This window comes from Rattus norvegicus, chromosome X, assembly GCF_021556685.1.
Source record: "Rattus norvegicus strain SHRSP/BbbUtx chromosome X, alternate assembly SHRSP_T2T, whole genome shotgun sequence".
In the NCBI taxonomy this organism is placed as follows: Eukaryota; Metazoa; Chordata; class Mammalia; order Rodentia; family Muridae; genus Rattus; species Rattus norvegicus.
In genome coordinates this window covers 144,189,934-144,210,767 of record NC_141554.1, presented here as the reverse complement: position 1 = coordinate 144,210,767, position 20,834 = coordinate 144,189,934, and the positions used below count along the sequence as shown (strand labels likewise).

Genomic DNA, 20,834 nt, shown 5'->3' with positions numbered 1-20,834 from the left:
GATTCATAACAGACACTCAATATCCATACTTCATAATAGTATGTAATGAAGACAATGACTTCATAATGAGAATTCAAATATTTGCCATAAAAATAGTGTTCACTCAAAGACTAATATGATTCATCTTTCCTTTGGAATGACTGTATTATAAACTGTTTTGTATCATTGGAGAACATGTATCATTCTCTGACGACATTAAAGTATATTTACAAAGATTCTTAAATAAAAGACAAAATAAGATGGAGACCTGATGGCACATACTGATATTTTCCAACACTTAGGAGACTAAAGCAGGAATCACCACAAATCTGAGGCCAGACTGTGCTGTAGTTAGTGTCGGGCTGGCCCATCCTACAGTGTGATTCTATCTCAACCCTTCTCCCATCTATCCCCAAAACACAGACAAAACAAAACCTGGAAAACTAAAGACCATTATGCTACATCTGGACTTCTCTGTGGCCGACATCTGCCAGATCAGGGGTTTGAGCTCCCAATCTCACCCAAAAAGTTCATATACTCATGAATCTTGACAGCCAGGTGGCTGGCTGCCTTAATGTGGCAGGAGTGGTCCTGGGTGCACAGAGACTGTAATTCAGGTAGTTAGAGGAATGTACCTACTGCATGGCATTGAACTCCATTAAGCAGTTCAATATGTCTACAGAATTTGGCTTTCCGTTTATGTCCCTTTGCCATCCTCATGTCACAATTACATCTGTGCCCCCATCCAACTTCCTGAATGTCTGTATGCCAGAGGCACATGTAAGACTTCCCATGATCCAAAGCAGGATGATACACTGCGGTTTACCCAGATACAGGGTCTAGAATCAATCCATCTCCTGGGCTGTGATGAAATTCCCTATAGTAGGAGAAGCAAGGAAAACCATGTCGAAGACAGAGACAGGAACTGCACACGTGGAGGTCCATACCTTCACCAAGGGAACAGGTTCTAGTCATATGGAGCCCCTGAAGTTTGGGTCATATTAAGAGAAAGGAGCTCGAAGTATTAAAGCACACTACATTTCAAACAGTCCATATAATGGAAAAAACTTTCTGTGCCCCAGAAATATCAAGCAAAAATAAACAAAGCAGTATAAAAACAAGCAGTTTACTAAAACTTCTTGAGAACACAGACACATCAGACAGAATATTTACTAAGAAGATATATACTATATAATATACTAATTTTATATAGTATATATAGTTATAATTTTAATTATATATTATTTATGTTTATACAGAATTTATAGTTATATTTATTATATATCATATATCATACATCATATATGATCATCTCATTAGATGCTGAGAAAGCCTTTCACAAAATTCAACACCCCTTCATGATAAAAGTCCTGGAAAAAATAGGAATTCAAGGCCTATACCTAAACATAGTAAAAGCCATATACAGCAAACCAGTAGCTAATATTAAACTAAATGGAGAGAAACTTGAAGCAATCCCACTAAAATCAAGAAACAGACAAGGCTGCCCACTCTCTCCTTACCTATTCAACAAAGTACTTGAAGACCTAGCCAGAGAAATTAGACAACAAAAAGCTACCAAAGGGATACAAATTGTAAAGGAAGAATCAAAATATCACTATTTGCAGATGGCATGATAGTATACTTAAGTGACCCCCAAAAATTCCACCAGAGAACTACTATGCCTGATAAACAATTTAGGCAAAGTGGCTGGATATAAAATTAACTCAAACAAATCAGTAGCCTTTCTCTACCCAAAATGTAAAGAGGCTGAGAAAGAAATTAAGGAAAGGACACCCTTCACAATATTCACAAATAACATAAAATACCTCAGTGTGAGTCCAACTAAGCAAGTGAAAGTTCTGTATGACAAGAACTTTAAATCCCTGAAGAAAGAAATTGAAAAAGACCTCAGAAGATGAAAAGATCTCCCATGCTCATGGATTGACAGGATTAATATAGTAAAAGTGGCCATCCTACTAAAAGCAATCTACAGACTCAATGCAATCCCTATCAAAAGTTCAACACAGCTCTTCACAGACATGGAAAGAGAAGTTCTCAATTTTATATGTAAAAAAGCAAAAAGTTCATAATAGTGTAAAAAATTTTAACAATAAAAGAACTTCTGGGGAAATCACCATTCCTGACCTCAAGCTGTACTACAGAGCAATAATGGTAAAAACTGCATGATATTGATACAGAGACAGAAAGGTTGATCAATGCAATAGAATTGAAGATCCACACCGCCGGAACCTGAAGGAAACAGACCGGATAGACAGTTCTCTGCACCCAAATCCCGTGGGAGGGAGAGCTGAACCTTCAGAGAGGCACACAAGCCTGGGAAACCAGAAGAGACTGCTCTCTGTACATACATCTCGGACGCCAGAGGAAAACACCAAAGGCCATCTGGGACCCTGGTGCACTGAAACTCCCGGAAGGGGCGGCACAGGTCTTCCTGGTTGCTGCCGCCGCAGAGAGCCTGTGGGCAGCACCACGCGAGCAAACTTGAGCCTCGGGACCACAGGTAAGACCAACTTTTCTGCTGGAAGAAAGCTGCCTGGTGAACTCAAGACACAGGCCCACAGGAACAGCTGAAGACCTGTAGAGAGGAAAAACTACACGCCCGAAAACAGAACACTCTCTCCCCATAACTGACTGAAAGAGAGGAAAACAGGTCTACAGCACTCCTGACACACAGGCTTATAGGACAGTCTAGCCACTGTCAGAAATAGCAGAACAAAGTAACAGTAGAGATAATCTGATGGCGAGAGGCAAGCACAGGAACCCAAGCAACAGAAACCAAGACGACATGGCATCATCGGAGCCCAATTCTCCCACCAAAACAAACATGGAATATCCAAACACACCAGAAAAGCAAGATCTAGTTTCAAACTCATATTTGATCATGATGCTGGAGGACTTCAAGAAAGATGTGAAGAACTCCCTTAGAGAACAAGTAGAAGCCTACAGAGAGGAATCGCAAAAATCCCTGAAAGAATTCCAGGAAAACACAATCAAACAGTAGAAGGAATTAAAAATGGAAATAGAAGCAATCAAGAAAGAACACATGGAAACAACCCTGGATATAGAAAACCAAAAGAAGAGACAAGGAGCTGTAGATATGAGCTTCACCAACAGAATACAAGAGATGGAAGAGAGAATCTCAGGAGCAGAAGATTCCATAGAAATCATTGACTCAACTGTCAAAGATAATGTAAAGCAGAAAAAGCTACTGGTCCAAAACATACAGGAAATCCAGGACTCAATGAGAAGATCAAACCTAAGGATAATAGGTATAGAAGAGAGTGAAGACTCCCAGCTCAAAGGACCAGTAAATATCTTCAACAAAATCATAGAAGAAAACTTCCCTAACCTAAAAAAAGAGATACCCATAGGCATACAAGAAGCCTACAGAACTCCAAATAGATTGGACCAGAAAAGAAACACTTCCCGTCACATAATAGTCAAAACACAAAACGCACAAAATAAAGAAAGAATATTAAAAGCAGTAAGGGAAAAAGGTCAAGTAACATATAAAGGCAGACCTATCAGAATCACACCAGACTTCTCGCCAGAAACTATGAAGGCCAGAAGATCCTGGACTGATGTCATACAGACCCTAAGAGAACACAAATGCCAGCCCAGGTTACTGTACCCTGCAAAACTCTCAATTAACATAGATGGAGAAACCAAGATATTCCATGACAAAACCAAATTTACACAATATCTTTCTACAAATCCAGCACTACAAAGGATAATAAATGGTAAGGCCCAACATAAGGAGGCAAGCTATACCCTAGAAGAAGCAAGAAACTAATCGTCTTGGCAACAAAACAAAGAGAATGAAAGCACACAAACGTAACCTCACATCCAAATATGAATATAACGGGAAGCAATAATCACTATTCCTTAATATCTCGCAACATCAATGGCCTCAACTCCCCAATAAAAAGACATAGATTAACAAACTGGATACGCAATGAGGACCCTGCATTCTGCTGCCTACAGGAAACACACCTCAGAGACAAAGACAGACACTACCTCAGAGTGAAAGTCTGGAAAACAACTTTCCAAGCAAATGGTCAGAAGAAGCAAGCTGGAGTAGCCATTCTAATATCAAATAAAATCAATTTCCAACTAAAAGTCATCAAAAAAGATAAGGAAGGACACTACATATTCATCAAAGGAAAAATCCATCAAGATGAACTCTCAATCCTAAATATCTATGCCCCAAATACAAGGGCACGTACATATGTAAAAGAAACCTTACTGAAGCTCAAAACACACATTGCACCTCACACAATAAGAGTGGGAGATTTCAACACCCCACTCTCATCAATGGACAGATCATGGAAACTGAAATTAAACAGAGATGTAGACAGACTAAGAGAAGTCATGAGCCAAATGGACTTAACGGATATTTATAGAACATTCTATCCTAAAGCAAAAGGATATACCTTCTTCTCAGCTCCTCATCATACTTTCTCCAAAATTGACCATATAATTGGTCAAAAAACGGGCCTCAAGAGGTACAGAAAGATAGAAATAATCCCATGCCTGCTATCGGACCACCACGGCCTAAAACTGGTCTTCAATAACAATCAAGGAAGAATGCCCACATATACTTGGAAATTGAACAATGCTCTACTCAATGATAACCTGGTCAAGGAAGAAATAAAGAAAGAAATTAAAAACTTTTTAGAATTTAATGAAAATGAAGATACAACATACTCAAACTTATGGGACACAATGAAAGCTGTGCTAAGAGGAAAACTCATAGCGCTGAGTGCCTGCAGAAAGAAACAGGAAAGAGCATATGTCAGCAGCTTGACAGCACACCTAAAAGATCTAGAACAAAAAGAAGCAAATACACCCAGGAGGAGTAGAAGGCAGGAAATAATCAAACTCAGAGCTGAAATCAACCAAGTAGAAACAAAAAGGACCATAGAAAGAATCAACAGAACCAAAAGTTGGTTCTTTGAGAAAATCAACAAGATAGATAAACCCTTAGCCAGACTAACGAGAGGACACAGAGAGTGCGTCCAAATTAACAAAATCAGAAATGAAAAGGGAGACACAACAACAGATTCAGAGGAAATTCAAAAAAATCATCAGATCTTACTACAAAAACCTATATTCAACAAAACTTGAAAATCTTCAGGAAATGGACAATTTCCTAGACAGATACAAGGTACCGAAGTTAAATCAGGAACAGATAAACCAGTTAAACAACCCCATAACTCCTAAGGAAATAGAAGCAGTCATTAAAGGTCTCCCAACCAAAAAGAGCCCAGGTCCAGACGGGTTTAGTGCAGAATTCTATCAAACCTTCATAGAAGACCTCATACCAATATTATCCAAACTATTCCACAAAATTGAAACAGATGGATCACTACCGAATACCTTCTACGAAGCCACAATTATTCTTATACCTAACCCACACAAAGACACAACAAAGAAAGAGAACTTCAGACCAATTTCCCTTATGAATATCGACGCAAAAATACTCAATAAAATTCTGGCAAACCGAATCCAAGACCACATCAAAACAATCATCCACCATGAACAAGTAGGCTTCATCCCAGGCATGCAGGGATGGTTTAATATACGGAAAACCATCAACGTGATCCATTATATAAACAAACTGAAAGAACAAAACCACATGATCATTTCATTAGACGCTGAGAAAGCATTTGACAAAATTCAACACCCCTTCATGATAAAAGTCCTGGAAAGAATAGGAATTCAAGGCCCATACCTGAACATAGTAAAAGCCATATACAGCAAACCAGTTGCTAACATTAAACTAAATGGAGAGAAACTTGAAGCAATCCCACTAAAATCAGGGACTAGACAAGGCTGCCCACTCTCTCCCTACTTATTCAATACAGTTCTTGAAGTTCTAGCCAGAGCAATCAGACAACAAAAGGAGGTCAAGGGGATACAGATCGGAAAAGAAGAAGTCAAAATATCACTATTTGCAGATGATAGGATAGTATATTTAAGTGATCCCAAAAGTTCCACCAGAGAACTACTAAAGCTGATAGACAACTTCAGCAAAGTGGCTGGGTATAAAATTAACTCAAATAAATCAGTTGCCTTCCTCTATACAAAAGAGAAACAAGCCGAGAAAGAAATTAGGGAAACGACACCCTTCATAATATTAGACCCAAATAATATAAAGTACCTCGGTGTGACTTTAACCAAGCAAGTAAAAGATCTGTACAATAAGAACTTCAAGACACTGAGGAAAGAAATTGAAGAAGACCTCAGAAGATGGAAAGATCTCCCATGCTCATGGATTGGCAGGATTAATATAGTAAAAATGGCCATTTTACCAAAAGCAATCTACAGATTCAATGCAATCCCCATCAAAATACCAATCCAATTCTTCAAAGAGTTAGACAGAACAATTTGCAAATTCATCTGGAATAACAAAAAACCCAGGATAGCTAAAGCTATCCTCAACAATAAAAGGACTTCAGGGGGAATCACTATCCCTGAACTCAAGCAGTATTACAGAGCAATAGTGATAAAAACTGCATGGTATTGGTACAGAGACAGACAGATAGACCAATGGAACAGAATTGAAGACCCAGAAATGAACCCACACACCTATGGTCACTTGATTTTTGACAAAGGAGCCAAAACCATCCAATGGAAAAAAGATAGCATTTTCAGCAAATGGTGCTGGTTCAACTGGAGGTCAACCAGTAGAAGAATGCAGATCGATCCATGCTTATCACCCTGTACAAAGCTTAAGTCCAAGTGGATCAATGACCTCCACATCAAACCAGACACACTCAAACTAATAGAAGAAAAACTAGGGAAGCATCTGGAACACATGGGCACTGGAAAAAATTTCCTGAACAAAACACCAATGGCTTACGCTCTAAGATCAAGAATCGACAAATGGGATCTCATAAAACTGCAAAGCTTCTGTAAGGCAAAGGACACTGTGGTTAGGACAAAACGGCAACCAACAGATTGGGAAAAGATCTTTACCAATCCTACAACAGATAGAGGCCTTATATCCAAAATATACAAAGAACTCAAGAAGTTAGACCGCAGGGAAACAAATAACCCTATTAAAAAATGGGGCTCAGAGCTAAACAAAGAATTCACAGCTGAGGAATGCCGAATGGCTGAGAAACACCTAAAGAAATGTTCAACTTCTTTAGTCATAAGGGAAATGCAAATCAAAACAACCCTGAGATTTCACTTCACACCAGTGAGAATGGCTAAGATCAAAAACTCAGGGGACAACAGATGCTGGCGAGGATGTGGAGAAAGAGGAACACTCCTCCATTGTTGGTGGGATTGCAGACTGGTACAACCATTCTGGAAATCAGTCTGGAGGTTCCTCAGAAAATTGGACATTGAACTGCCTGAGGATCCAGCTATACCTCTCTTGGGCATATACCCAAAGGATGCCCCAACATATAAAAGAGACACGTGCTCCACTATGTTCATCGCAGCCTTATTTATAATAGCCAGAAACTGGAAAGAACCCAGATGCCCTTCAACAGAGGAATGGATACAGAAAATGTGGTACATCTACACAATGGAATATTACTCAGCTATCAAAAACAACGACTTTACGAAATTCGTAGGCAAATGGTTGGAACTGGAAAATATCATCCTGAGTGAGCTAACCCAATCACAGAAAGACATACATGGTATGCACTCATTGATAAGTGGCTATTAGCCCAAATGCTTGAATTACCCTAGATCCCTAGAACAAACGAAACTCAAGACGGATGATCAAAATGTGAATGCTTCACTCCTTCTTTAAATGAGGAAAAAGAATACCCTTGGCAGGGAAGGGAGAGGCAAAGATTAAAACAGACACTGAAGGAACACCCATTCAGAGCCTGCCCCACATGTGGCCCATACATATACAGCCACCCAATTAGACAAGATGGATGAAGCAAAGAAGTGCAGACCGACAGGAGCCGGATGTAGATCTCTCCTGAGAGACACAGCCAGAATACAGCAAATACAGAGGCGAATGCCAGCAGCAAACCACTGAACTGAGAATAGGTCCCCTATTGAAGGAATCAGAGAAAGAACTGGAAGAGCTTGAAGGGGCTCGAGACCCCAAAAGTACAACAATGCCAAGCAATCAGAGCTTCCAGGGACTAAGCCACTACCTAAAGACTATACATGGACTGACCCTGGACTCTGACCCCATAGGTAGCAATGAATATCCTAGTAAGAGCACCAGTGGAAGGGGAAGCCCTGGGTCCTGCTAAGACTGAACCCCCAGTGAACTAGTCTATGGGGGGAGGGCGGCAATGGGGGGAGGGTTGGGAGGGGAACACCCATAAGGAAGGGGAGGGGGGAGGGGGATGTTTGCCCGGAAACCGGGAAAGGGAATAACACTCGAAATGTATATAAGAAATACTCAAGTTAATAAAAAAAAAAGAAAAAAAGAAAATAAAAAGAGGAGAGATCCTTAGTCCTGTGGAGGCTTGATTCCCCAGCATAGGGGGATGCTAGAGGGGTAAGGTGGGAGTAGGTGAGTAGGTGGAGGAGCAGCCTCATAGAGGTATAGGAGAGGGAGCAGTGGGGGGATGGGAAGGGGAGTTTATGGAGGGGAAACCGAAAAGGGGGATATCATTTGAAATGTAAAGTAATAAAATGATTAATAAAAAATATATTATTTTTATTTAGCATATATTAAAAGAATATATATAACTCTAAATTGTTTACATTTATATAATTTATAATTATATTTATTATATATCATAGGTCATATATTATCATTTTAAATTTGTGTTTGATTTTTCATTTATTCACTTTACATCCCACTCACTGCCCCCTCCCTGTCATCCTTTCCGGCAATCCTTACCCCACCTTCCATCCTCTATCCCCTTCTCCTCTGAGTAGGAGCCCCCTCATGGATATACCCCCACCCTGGCACTTCAGGTCTCTGAGAGGCTAAGAGCTTCCCACTGAGGCCAGACAAGGCAGCCCAGCTAGAAGAACATATCCCATGTACAGGCAACAGCTTTTAGGATAGTCCCTGCTCCTGTTGTTTGGGACCCACATATTAATCACACCAACTCTATAAAATAATCTACTCATTTACATTTTCTGGAAAGGAGAATTAAATGATATGAGATATAAACCAGACATGGTGGTACACAGCTGTAATCCCAGCACTTAAGAGATGAAGGCAAGAGAATCAGAAGCTCGAGGGCATTGGGGTCCAGCAGACACACTGGAGGGAGAAGGAACGAAGGTGGGGAAGCAGGTGAAAGGGGAAGAGAAGGGAAGGGATAGTAAGAGAGACAAAGGTATAGAGACAGACAGATTGATTAAAGAAGGAACCGTGGCCTATGCATGCTCTAATTTCATTGCTACACATTTGAACTGATGAAAGGTTCAGCTTTAATATTAAGTAAAATGTGTTTGTATGCCTGATTTAGAAAAATTTAAGGTGAGAGCACGGCATACTTGCCTCAAATTTCACAGAATATGTATAAATCACATTTAAATTATCTGTATCTTCTTCAGGAATTTCCAAAGGGGGCTCATTGCAAGTTAGGTGGCCTTCCCCTGAATGTTCATACCTAATAAACGAGAAAGGTTGGGAGGGATTTTGTGTATGAAACTAATAAGATTTTCAATTCATGGTTATTCAGACACATAATAGCAGTCTAGGAAAACTGAGCTTTCTCTTACATTCCTTAAGTCTCTTTTTAAATCATCTGTCTCCACCTCTTGACTTTAAATGTTTAGATTACATTTAATCCAAAACTTACCCATGTGTAGTTCTTCATTATTTAAAATACCCTTGTTTCTAAATGCTACCAGCTCTCAGATGGGACTCTATATATTGCCTAAAACTTCATAGCTAAGAACATCCCTTTTGCCTGTGCATAGGAATAAAGGAAATTTTGCCCCCAAAAATATTGTTTTCTCCTTTTGCCTCACAGTTCTTCAATGCAGTATCCTGTAACTTTAACAGTAGAGCTAGAACATTATGTACATGAAGAAGAAATCATAGTTGTAAGCACCCAGGTATGTAAGAGCCTACTATGTAGAAACTACCAAATTTAGCACTGAAAGATATTGCTCATGTATACTACTAATGGTAGTGGAAATTAGTTTAGCCATTATATTAGTTTAGCCGTTATGGGAAAGTGAACAGAGGTTCCTATATGATTCACCCACCTGACTTCTGGATGTATTAACTGAAGATGAACGAACCATTTGTTAGACACTGACTAGGGTTCAAGGTTCAGTGGTAGATGTCTAACTGTTCAGTCTCTTTAAAAATCAGTCTCCAGGCTCCTCCTACATGTGTCCAGGGATAAACTACTCAACAATGCTTGAGGCTGTTATTCAGCTATGAAGAGCTCTTATTAGTAGCTGATACTTTCCTAACAGAGTTGCTTGGTACTAAAGCTGCCCTCTCGAGAAAAACAAATCATAATATACTTATATTAATTAATCCCTTTACACTAAAACAGCAACTAAATGAAGAGTTACAGCACTCTAAATAAATCTGTTCTTCTGAATTCTTCCTCACGTTGTGATACTCAGATACTCAGCATACGGATTACACAGATGACAAAATGTATTATGTCATATAATACTACACAGGTCTCCTAAAAGTAAACATTATCAAGTTAGGAATGTCTACATTTTAAACCCATTTTAAAATCATTGCAACTACTTAAAAAGAAACGGTGTCCTCACCTTCTGGGATCAACTCTGGAACTAATCAACTTTGCAAGTTTGCTGCTTGTGTCACTTTCCATGTGATACGTAATAGTAACGTCAACATGGTTGAAGAGGTACAAACTATTATTTTTGTTGAATTGAGATACAAGAAATGTGAAACTTGACTTTTTTCCTAGAAACTACAAAATGCAAAACCTGATGATGGAATAAAGTTGGATACACTAATACTTTTTTAAAATGTACCGTACATGGAGAGCTAGCTCATCAGCTAAGAGCACTGGTCTTGCAGAGGACCTGCTTTATTTCCCAGCATCCACATGGTGTTTTACAACCTGCTGTAAGTTCAGTTCCAGGGGCCATGACACCCTTTCTGACCTTTACAAGCATCAGACATACATATAGCACACAAACATACACATAGGCAAAATACTAATACACGTAAATTTCTTAAGCTTATGAAGAGTAACTATGTTTCTATAAGTTCAAAATCGCAACCATGAACATTTGGCCTAATAACTAAAGTATTAGTCAACTCTGTATTAAAAAGTTGTTAAAGGAGCAATATTGTAAAACTGTAATGTTCATAAAAGTATGTCTTTTTTTAGGTTTTTACCACACAAGAATACAGAGTTATAAAATTAACTAGTAAAATATCAATAGATACAGGTATAGTTAATCATGATTATAAAACCCCACACATTAGAGGCTTTGGCAAAAGAACCGACTCCAGTTCTAGACTGGCCTGGGCTAGAATGGGAGCCTTTATTTAAAAAATAAGTAATCAGTGTATAGAGTTTAAGCAAAATGCGAGTTTGGCCTTCAGTTGTCAGAGAAACTTTCTCCTGCAGCAAATGGGAACGAATACAGAGACCCACAGCAAGATATTATGCAGAAAGACCCTGGAAAATTCATCTGTCAATATAATGTTTCCATCAAATCCCTATCCCCAGAGCTCAAAGAACCGCATAGAAGAGGAGGCAGAAAGAGTCTAAGAGCCAGAGGGGATGGAGAAAATGAGGAGAACAAGGCTCTCTGAAGCAACAGGAGTAAAGCTCATCTCAACTCACAGAGACTGAAGCAGTAAGCACAGGGCCTGAACAGGTCTGCACCAGGCCATTTGTGTATGGATTATAGCTTCTAGTTTAGGGTTTTTATGGGATTTCTGAGTGTAAATGAGTGGATCTCTGATTCTTGTGCCTTCTCTTGGGCTCATTTCCTTTTTTTTTTTTTTTGTCTTATCCAATTTCTATGTGATGATTTTTGTTTTGTTTATATTTTATTCTTCTATGCCTTGTTATCTCTTAGAAGTTTGATCTTTTCTAGTGAGAGACAGAAAGGGAGTGGATCTGTATAAGACAAGTAGGGAAGAATGGAGAGGTGCAAAGGGAAGGGAAACCGCAATCAGTATATACTGTATGAGAAAAATCTATGATCAAGAAAATGGAAGAGGGAAAAGGAAGAGAAGAAGGCAGAAATATCCTGAGTGCAAAGCCACCTCGGCTATATAGCAAGTTGGGATTAGGCCAAAGTGCATGAAATCTTATCCCAATCCTTTACTGATAAATCATTAAGAAATTAATTCCTTGGTACCATATAATTTTAGCATGCATCAAAGATAAAAGCAATTTTAAAACTAACAAAATAGATTAGTTAATTATTTTTACACAGAGAATTAAAAACTTGGCTCAGTGTTGACACTTTAGAAAATAATATCTTCAGTGTTTTCCAGCATTTAGCAATATTTTGATTTTATAATCAACACTAAGAATGCCACATCGCATAAATGTGTAGTATGAAATGTCATACATGTTAAACACTGTTTCAGAAACTGTGGGTAGTCTCACACTAATTCCAAGCCAAAATCCATGAACTAGGGTTCTGTTTTGTTCTCTTATGAAAGTTAAGTCAGCAAGTCAAAGCACACATGTTTTCAATTCAGAGTCTTGTGTAGCCCAGACTGGATTCCCACTTGCCACATAGTAAAGGAACATCCTCATCCTCCTACCTCTAGCTCTCCTCTCCTGTGCTGGAATTATGGGTCTATGTCACAATACCAAGGTTATGTGAGGTGGCAATCAGGTCCAGGGCTTTGTAGATGTTGGGCAAATACTCTACTGAGTCACATCTCCAGACCCTCAAACAGGAAATTCTTAATCTAGCATTCTAACACTATATAATCCAACGGTACTACTTTGATGCATGCTGAAGAATGGTCATAGGGCAAAAAGGCTTCGTTTTCTGTAATTAACCATTATGATTTAATTTTTATTATTTTTACATATTTTGTGTATAGGGAACTGAGTAGAGATTGTGCACATTCCACAGGAGCTTGTGTAAAAATACCAGGTCATAACTTGTGATGTAAAAGTTGTAACACTTGGGTTATGGATATAGCTCCATTGTAGAGTGCTCGCCTACTGTGCACGAAGTGTCTGCTTTGACCCCAAACACTGTCCAAACCTGATACAGTGGCACACATCTGTAATCCCACCTTTTGGGGAGAAAGCAGGAGATAAGAAGTTCCAGGTCATGGGTGACTACACAGTGCGTTGAAGGCCAGCTTGGGATGCATGTGACACTGTCTCAACCAAACAAGCATTCAGGTTCCATTCACTTGAGTTTCATTTGAGTGACAAGGATTTTGATGGTTACACCCCCAAAGAATTTTTCCAAGACTTTGGTATACCTCTTAAAAATAAAAAAGTGAATTTTTTTAAAGCAAATAAAAGTCAGACATGTGGCACACATCTGCAATCACACCTGCAATCCTAGCACTTAAGAGGCCGAGACAGGAGACTCCTTGTGAGCTCAAGAGTAGCCTAGGCTACATAGTGGGTTCCAATTCAACCTGTCACACAAAACAAACAAAAATGTAAAAACTAGGCAAATAATACAAGTGTTATGGCTAAGTCTCCAGACAAGTACAAGAATGACTGAATTTTTCTATAAACTACCCTTCATACTAAAAAGAAACAAGAGTGCTAGCAGCCAGCTAAATCAAGACAGAACCTTAAGTATTGTTCTATGCTTGTCTTTGCCCTTGCTCTTTATCCCTAACCATTGTTCAGTATCAACACATATATTAAAAGCTGCCGCATGTGGTGGTGTGCATGTCTAATCCCAGTACTTTGGAGGTAGAAGCAAGATGATCAACTTAGGTTGCATGAGACCCTCTCTGAAAAAAGGGGGGGAGGAAGGAGGAAGGAGGGAAGGGGGGAGGAGAAGAAGGAAAGAAAAAAGGAAAGAAAAAAGAATAAAAGAGAAGGAAGGAAGAAAGAGAAAGAGAGGAAGAAGGATAAGGAGGGAAGGGAGAGAGGAAGAGAGGGAGGAGGGCGGGAGGAAGGAAGGAAAGCAAGGAGGGAGAAAGAATAGTTTAGGTGAAACATAACCAACTCAACTAAAAAAACCTTTGGCGTGACACCCGCGGATCCCGGCCCGCAGCAGCTCTCTGCTCCCAAACCCCGTGGGAGAGAGACCTCACCGCCTGATCAGGTGGGCACTCCTGAGGCTGCAGAGCGGAGGAGACCACCAACACTGCCCACCCCTGCCCACATCCCTGGCCCAAGAGGCAACTGTATAAGGCCTCTGGGTTCCCGTAGGGGAGGGCCCAGGAGAGGCAGGACCCCTGCGCCTGAGACACCGCTGGAACCTGAAGGAAACAGACCGGATAAACAGTTCTCTGCACCCAAATCCCGTGGGAGGGAGAGCTAAACCTTCAGAGAGGCAGACACGCCTGGGAGACCAGAAGAGACTGCACTCTGTGCACATCCAGACGCCAGAGGAAAACACCAAATGCCATCTGGAACCCTGGTGCACGGAGGCTCCTGGAAAGAGCGGCGCAGATCTTCCCGGTTGCTGCCGCCGCGGAGAGGACTTAGGCAGTACCCCACGAGCAAACTTGAGCCTTGGAACCGCAGGTAGGACCAACTTTTCCCCTGCAAGAAACCTGCGTGGTGAACTCAGGACACACAGAGGCAAAATTCCTCTAGTACCGGGCACTTCCTGTGTTTACCGGAAGTCCCACACCCGCGGATCCCGGCCCGCAGCAGCTCTCTGCTCCCAAACCCCGTGGGAGAGAGACCTCACCGCCTGATCAGGTGGGCACTCCTGAGGCTGCAGAGCGGAGGAGACCACCAACACTGCTCACCCCTGCCCACATCCCTGGCCCAAGAGGCAACTGTATAAGGCCTCTGGGTTCCCGTAGGGGAGGGCCCAGGAGAGGCAGGACCCCTGCGCCTGAGACACCGCCGGAACCTGAAGGAAACAGACCGGATAAACAGTTCTCTGCACCCAAATCCCGTGGGAGGGAGAGCTAAACCTTCAGAGAGGCAGACACGCCTGGGAGACCAGAAGAGACTGCACTCTGTGCACATCCAGACGCCAGAGGAAAACACCAAATGTCATCTGGAACCCTGGTGCACGGAGGCTCCTGGAAAGAGCGGCGCAGATCTTCCCGGTTGCTGCCGCCGCGGAGAGGACTTAGGCAGTACCCCACGAGCAAACTTGAGCCTTGGAACCACAGGTAGGACCAACTTTTCCCCAGCAAGAAACCTGCCTGGTGAACTCAAGACACAGGCCCACAGGAACAGCTGAAGATCTGTAGAGAGGAAAAACTACACGCCCGAAAGCAGAACACTCTGTCCCCATAACTGGCTGAAAGAAAACAGGAAAACAGGTCTACAGCACTCCTGACACACAGGCTTATAGGACAGTCTAGCCACGGTCAGAAATAGCAGAACAAAGTAACACTAGAGATAATCTGATGGCGAGAGGCAAGCGCAGGAACCCAAGTAACAGAAACCAAGACTACATGGCATCATCGGAGCCCAATTCTCCCACCAAAGCAAACACGGAATATCCAAACACACCAGAAAAGCAAGATCTAGTTTCAAAATCATATTTGATCGTGATGCTGGAGGACTTCAAGAAAGACATAAAGAACTCCCTTAGAGAACAAGTAGAAGCCTACAGAGAGGAATCGCAAAAATCCCTGAAAGAATTCCAGGAAAACACAATCAAACAGTTGAAGGAATTAAAAATGGAAATAGAAGCAATCAAGAAAGAACACATGGAAACAACCCTGGACATAGAAAATCAAAAGAAAAGACAAGGAGCTGTAGATACAAGCTTCACCAACAGAATACAAGAGATGGAAGAGAGAATCTCGGGAGCAGAAGATTCCATAGAAATCATTGACTCAACTGTCAAAGATAATGTAAAGCAGAAAAAGCTACTGGTCCAAAACATACAGGAAATTCAGGACTCAATGAGAAGATCAAATCTAAGGATAATAGGTATAGAAGAGAGTGAAGACTCCCAGCTCAAAGGACCAGTAAATATCTTCAACAAAATCATAGAAGAAAACTTCCCTAACCTAAAAAAAGAGATACCCATAGGCATACAAGAAGCCTACAGAACTCCAAATAGATTGGACCAGAAAAGAAACACCTCCCGTCACATAATTGTCAAAACACCAAACGCACAAAATAAAGAAAGAATATTAAAAGCAGTAAGGGAAAAAAGTCAAGTAACATATAAAGGCAGACCTATCAGAATCACACCAGACTTTTCGCCACAAACTATGAAGGCCAGAAGATCCTGGACAGATGTCATACAGACCCTAAGAGACCACAAATGCCAGCCCAGGTTACTGTATCCTGCAAAACTCTCAATTAACATTGATGGAGAAACCAAGATATTCCATGACAAAACCAAATTTACACAATATCTTTCTACAAATCCAGCACTACAAAGGATAATAAAGGGTAAAGCCCAACATAAGGAGGCAAGCTATACCCTAGAAGAAGCAAGAAACTAATCATCTTGGCAACAAAACAAAGAGAAGAAAAGCACACAAACATAACCTCATATCCAAATATGAATATAACAGGAAGCAATAATCACTATTCCTTAATATCTCTCAACATCAATGGCCTCAACTCCCCAATAAAAAGACATAGATTAACAAACTGGATACGCAATGAGGACCCTGCATTCTGCTGCCTACAGGAAACACACCTCAGAGACAAAGACAGACACTACCTCAGAGTGAAAGGCTGGAAAACAACTTTCCAAGCAAATGGTCAGAAGAAGCAAGCTGGAGTAGCCATTCTAATATCAAATAAAATCAATTTTCAATTAAAAGTCATCAAAAAAGATAAGGAAGGACACTTCATATTCATCAAAGGAAAAATCCACCAAGATAAACTCTCAATCCTCATCTTCGATTGGTTTATATACAAGTGTGCAATTTCTAGGCTTGAAAGTAAAATGATGCTATCTGGTGCTGGATAGAGGAGCCTTATTTTTTATTATGGCAGCTTGCTATTTTTGTAACATGGTGATTTGGTTGAACACAATAAAGTACAGTAGTAACTGATCTCCCCTTCTTCCTGGATGAGTGAGGAGATGATTAAATGTTGATGTCAGCATCCTTGAGCATATTCAGATGAGCTTCTGCTTCTGTTGAAAAGGATGCTGTGTTTGATTGTGGGAATCTTTGAAGCACTACTTGGCATCTCCTTCCTTGGAGGTCTCACTGTTTAAACATAACAGATTTGATAGCTTGTTGGTAAGGTGAGGTCCAGCTTGTCTCCACTAGGTCATCTTCATGTGAATCCGGTGGTTATACGGTTTTGTTCTAGGGATATTTCATTTTTTTAATAACGGTTTTAGCTGACATTCATGGAGAGAATGAATCCTTAGAACTGTGCCACTAGTGAAAGGAAATCCTGTCTAGAGTATGTTTCTTTACAAAGCTGTGTCACACCATCCTTTGGGCCCTCTGCTGGAAAAGTAGAATCAAGTCTCAAATAATGCCTTTTAAATTGTATCCTCTAGTATTATAGATGTAGGACAGTACTGTATCATACCTCTGTGGATGTAAAATAGCTTGTACCTGCTTTATGACACGTAGTAGTGACCGTGCTTTATCAGAGCTGTTTTTAATGATGTTGCTCAGAATGTTTTCTTTCCAGATGATGATTGAGAAGCTAATTTAAAAAAAAAATGGTGCCAGGTACCACAAGAGTAACAGAACTGTGCTGTTTTCTCTGGTTTTGTTTTTTTACTTTTTTTTTTTAATGGAGTGTGCTGGATGTCTCTACAGTTTTGTTCAGATGACTGCAGAATCTGGAAAAGCTGTTGCTGCTGTTGATGCATAACACACTGCTATTATTGGTCTTTTTATATAAATATAAATATATATATACAGATATATAATTTGAATTTTTTGAAACTTTAGCTGTGCTGTCAACTTTGGAAAAAAGTATCCCCGTTTACTGTGTTGAGTTGGCACTGTACAGAAATTAACAGCCATATTGGTCTAGAAAAAAAAAAAAAAAAACCTTTGGCGTACAATCCGCCATGCATGTAAGGTATGTGAGGGCAATGGTGGCACAGAGCTTATGGAAATAACCAACCAATTTCTGATTTGACTTAATGCGCACTTCATAAGACAGAACCCATGCCTAGCACTGCTTGGGTGACAAAGAACCAGAGACTATATAGCCCAGACAACTAGGGCAAAACCAAGCATCACTAGTGTAAAAAATACAGTATCAATAAATGACTCTTAATAATATTCTGCTATACTCACAGATTAGTGGCTTGCTCAGTCACAATCAGAGAAGCTTCCTCCTTCAATAGATGGGAAAAAATGCAGAGACCCACAGCCAGACATATTGTTGCACTGATTTCTTTTTAAGCATATTTCCTTGACTTAAGACTACAAATTTAAAGGTACAGAGAGAGCATTTAGGACAGAGACAACGTGCATTGTTTGTTCTTGTATCCCCAAACACACAGCACACAGCCTAGATGGGAGATGTCCCATTAATATTTTCTAAGTGAGTAAATCAGAAAGTAAAACTTAAGTAAAGCAACATTCTTGTACTCCTGTTGTAAGTTGGCAATACTTACATTAATCAAGCAAGAACCTTTCACTTGGTCATTTGCAGCATTAAAACATCCGATTGGAAATCCTGATACACAATGGTGTTCTCCATCTTCCATGTCATAACACCATATTACTTGTATGTTATCAATAACCCTAAAATAAGAATAATTTTTAAATAAAAGGTTAAACAAGCATTTCATATTGAGCAACATAAATGCTATCTTACACATATTTAAGTTCAATTATAATGAAATTCAAATCACAAAAATATAACATAAGTTATATGTCAATTAAATTACTCTTAGGGGCTGGAGAGATGGCTCCGTGGTTAAAAGCACTTACTGCTCTTTGAGGAAACCCAGGTTCAAATCCCAGCACACACATGGCAGCTCACAATTTTCTAACTACAAGATTTGGCACTCTCACAGAGACATATATATAGGCGAAATGGCGATACACATAAAACTTAAAAAACAAATTACTTTTAAAGGGAATGAAAAAGATCACTTGGCGTCTGAGACACCACCGGAACCTGAAGGGACCGACCTGAAAAACAGTTCTCTGCACCCAAATCCCGTGGGAGGGAGAGCTAAACCTTCAAAGAGGCAGACAAGCCTGGGAAACCAGAAGAGACTACACTCTGCCCACATCTCTGACTCCAGAGGAAAACACCAAACGCCATCTGGGACTCTGGTGCACGGGGGCTCCCAGAAACGGCGGCACAGATCCTCCAATTGCTACCACCGCGGAGAGCTCATAAGCAACACCCCACGAGCATACTTGAGCCTCAGGACCCCAGGTAAGACCAACTTTTCTGCTCCAAGGGACCTGCCTGGTGAACTCAGGACACAGGCCCACAGGAACAGCTGAAGACCTGTAGATAGGAAAAACTACACGCCCGAAAGCAGAACACTCTGTCCCCATAACTGACTGAAAGAGAGGAAAACAGATCTACACTCCTGACACACAGGCTTATAGGACAGTCTAGCCACTGTCAGAAATAGCAGAACAAAGTAACACTAGAGATAATCTGATGGCGAGAGGCAAGCGCAGGAACCCAAGCAACAGAATCCAAGACTACATGGCATCATTGGAGCCCAATTCTCCCACCAAAGCAAACACGGAATATCCAAACACACCCAGAAAACCAAGATCTAGTTTCAAAATCATATTTGATCATGATGCTGGAGGACTTCAACAAAAATGTGAAGAACTCCCTTAGAGAACAAGTAGAAGCCTACAGAGAGGAATTGCAAAAATCCCTGAAAGAATTCCAGGAAAACATAAATAAACAAGTAGAAGCCCATAGAGAGGAGTCACAAAAATCCCTGAAAGAATTCCAGAAAAACACAATCAAACAGTTGAAGGAATTAAAAATGGAAATAGAAGCAGTCAAGAAAGAACACATGGAAACAACCCTGGATATAGAAAACCAAAAGAAGAGACAAGGAGCTGTAGATATGAGCTTCACCAACAGAATACAAGAGATGGAAGAGAGAATCTCAGGAGCAGAAGATTCCATAGAAATCATTGACTCAACTGTCAAAGATAATGTAAAGCAGAAAAAGCTACTGGTCCAAAACATACAGGAAATCCAGGACTCAATGAGAAGATCAAACCTAAGGATAATAGGTATAGAAGAGAGTGAAGACTCTCAGCTCAAAGGACCAGTAAATATCTTCAACAAAATCATAGAAGAAAATGTCCCTAACCTAAAGAAAGAGATACCCATAAGCATACAAGAAGCCTACAGAACTCCAAATAGATTGGACCAGAAAAGAAACACCTCCTGTCACATAATAGTCAAAACATCAAATGCACAAAATAAAGAAAGAATATTAAAAACAGTAAGGGAAAAAGGTCAAGTAACATATAAAGGCAGACCTATCAGAATCACACCAGATTTTCGCCAGAGACTATAAAAGCCAGAAGATCCTGGACAGATGTCATACGTACCCTAAGAGAACACAAATGCCAGCCCAGGTTACTGTATCCTGCAAAATTCTCAATTAATATAGATGGAGAAACCAAGATATTCCATGACAAACCAAATTTACACAATATCCTTATACAAATCCAGTGCTACAAAGGATAATAAATGGTAAAGCCCAACATAAGGAAGCAAGCTACACCCTAGAAAAAGCAAGAAACTAATCGTCTTGGCAACAAAACAAAGAGAAGAAAAACACACAAACATAACCTCACATACAAATATGAATATAACAGGAAACAATAATCACTATTCCTTAATATCTCTCAACATTAA

The 20,834-nt window shown here is 40.3% G+C and overlaps 1 pseudogene; it reads right to left on the bottom strand.

Moving 5' to 3' along the window:
• The window catches only part of Tm9sf2-ps1 (transmembrane 9 superfamily member 2, pseudogene 1), a 141,299-nt pseudogene that overhangs the window by 106,338 nt on the left and 14,127 nt on the right, over positions 1-20,834 (bottom strand).